The sequence below is a fragment of the Tiliqua scincoides genome, chromosome 2, assembly GCF_035046505.1.
Source record: "Tiliqua scincoides isolate rTilSci1 chromosome 2, rTilSci1.hap2, whole genome shotgun sequence".
Taxonomy (NCBI): Eukaryota; Metazoa; Chordata; class Lepidosauria; order Squamata; family Scincidae; genus Tiliqua; species Tiliqua scincoides.
In genome coordinates this window covers 77,822,076-77,824,776 of record NC_089822.1, presented here as the reverse complement: position 1 = coordinate 77,824,776, position 2,701 = coordinate 77,822,076, and the positions used below count along the sequence as shown (strand labels likewise).

Genomic DNA, 2,701 nt, shown 5'->3' with positions numbered 1-2,701 from the left:
GTCTTTGTTGGCATCCTTCAGTCTCAGAAGACTATGGTGTCACGCTCTGAATGGTGGTTCACAGAGTGTCCTCTCCAGTGCGCGAAGCCTGGGTAAAGTAGGTATGGAGGATAGGCTGTTACCCATGCAGCAAATCCCCCCTCTCCACATTGCTGAAATGGTCCAATGGAAAGGCAGAGGCCAATACGGTTGGTTCCAGCGGCGTCGCAGGAGTTGCCAGAACGTGACTTTGTTCAGCCATGAACTGCCTCAGGGACTCTGGCTCCTGATTTTGCCTCGAGGTTGACTCCTGAAGCCTTTTCCATAACTGGATGTATGTATAACTGGATGTATGTATAACTGGCAGCAACTGTTACCCTGCAGATGCCTGATCTTGTCTGATCTTGGAAGCTAAGCAGGGTCAGGCCTGGTTAGTACTTGGATGGGAGACCGCCTGGGAATACCGGGTGCTGTAGGCTTATACCATAGTCTTTCGAGACTGGTTGCCAACCAACCAACCAACCTATGCATGTCTACATAGAAGTAAACCCCACTGAGTTGAATGGGACTCACTACCAAATAAGTGTTCAACAACTGCTGTGTTATTAATACACACGGTCAGTTCTTGTTATCTGCTAGGGTTAGGCTGCTGAAAAACTTAGTGGATACTGAATTAGCAGATACTGAGGGCCCAATCCTAACCAACTTTCCAGTACTGGCATAGCTGTGCCAGTAGGGCATGTGCTGCATACTGCAGTTGGGTGGCAGCCATGGAAGCCTCCTCAAGGTAAGGGAATGTTTGTTTCCTTACCTCAGAGCTGCATTGCCCTTCCCTCAGTGCTGGAAATTTGGTTAGGATTGTACCCTGAATCATTGAGCCTATGGGGAAAATGGCATTTGGTTCAGTTAGGGGATCCTCTTCACAATACACTCTACAAACTTTATCAACCTGGATCTTAACTTGAAGTCTGTGGGGCTGGATGTCGGTGAGGGTTCATCAACATCTCTAACATTTAATGTCAGATGAGGAAGTTAGAGGAGTTAATGTTAGAGGAGGAAGTATTAAATGTTGAATATGCTAATGAGCCCTCACTGTCACCCAACCCCGTAGACTCCAAGGTTCATATAATTCAGGCAATCAAAAAGATATCCCTCGATGTGTTGAATGTTGCTGGCCCAACAATGAGGCCTCAAAATTCAGCGGTGGGGAGGGGGTTACTTTATCCTTATTCCTTCTCCACTTGTCTCTTGGGTACCTTTGCTGGGCTTGCCCTAGCCCCAGAGCAGCCCTCAGGAAGCCTTCCAGAGGTTTCTCATCATTGGCCTCTCGTCATTACAAGGGTAGTAAAGGTTCAGCTAGAATCCCTGAGATTGTGCCCAAGATGGTGGGGAAAGTCTGGAAGCTGACATAAATGTGTCCGATTCTCCATGGACCAATGCCCCCTCTCCCGTGGGCCATATACTGTATAGGCATGTCTTCCTCTCACCCCTGAACAGTGCCTGCACTACCTTCTACTCATGAGGTGGCCACTGTTTCTTCTCCTCCTCCTCCTGCAACTCCTGCAAGTTCTCATAGCTGTACCGAGCCCACCCCACCCTGAGTGCACCGGCACAGTATTTGTGGATAATGAGAACAGTCTCACAGATAACTAGAGAAGCTGGCAATTCTGCCCCTTGCAGTTAAGTGAATTTGCAGATAGTAAATATATGACTATATATATTTCAGGGCGTAGTGAATGGCTGCAATCCTGCACATACTCTTGCTGCTTAAACATCACTGAAGACTGTAGGAAATGGTCTGTGTGCAGAATTGTACCTGATACCTATAAAGTTTCAAGCTAGAAATAAATGGACACAGGATGACAAATATTAATTCAGAAGTTAACTTCAAATTTTATGAGGGTAATGAAGTGAGAGTTTCTGAGGAAAAAAAAAATATTTTGGACTAGTTCTTTTCCAGAAAACTATTTTTAGGCCTTGGCATCTGTATTTCTGATTTTTTTTTTTTTGGTGAGTTGCCTAACCCTATGCATGGGAAGAAAGTTCCACTGCGGCGGCAATCCTATCCACACTTTCCTGGGAGTAAGCTCCATTGACTATAATGGGACTTACTTCTGAGTAGACATGCATAGGATTGGGCTCTAAGTTTCATAAGGTTACTCCAAAGAAAATGTTCACAGAATCATCTCAGTTGTATAGTTATAGTGTGTTTTTTGAAAAGTAAACTTGCCATCCATCTTTCCCATTGATGTGACCATATCATAGATTTTTTTAAAAAACAAACATATATTTCCATCAGAATTCAAGTACATAGAGAGGACTTGAGCTGCATATTCCATGTCTCCTATATGATTGTGATTAGTATAGCAGCTGCATGAGTATCTCGTCTGTGTTGGAAAATAAACTCGTAACTGATATTCAAAAGCAAAATTCTTGTTTGGAGATTAATGTTGACAGGCTAAAGCACATCCTTAACCACTTTCTTAAAGAGAAGGCAGTACTCAATCAAACCTAATGGCCCTAACATCTTTCAGAGCTGGCGCTTTTGCAGCTGTAGAAAGCTGCGTGTTGCAGAGAACAGGCATCCATGCATTAATGTCTAAGCTTGCAAAGTAGACTAGAACGATAGGTTGCAGTCCCAGTTCAGCAGCCCTGATGCATATGTGGAGTTCGCTTTCAAGCAAAGCCTTCTTCCTTCACGTAAATTTGGGGGTGGTGCCAC

General features: G+C 44.5%; 1 pseudogene; it reads left to right on the top strand.

Moving 5' to 3' along the window:
* Positions 1 to 338: 338 nt before the first annotated feature.
* On the top strand, positions 339 to 458 carry LOC136642938 (5S ribosomal RNA; annotated as a pseudogene).
* The last annotated feature ends 2,243 nt before the right edge of the window (positions 459 to 2,701 follow it).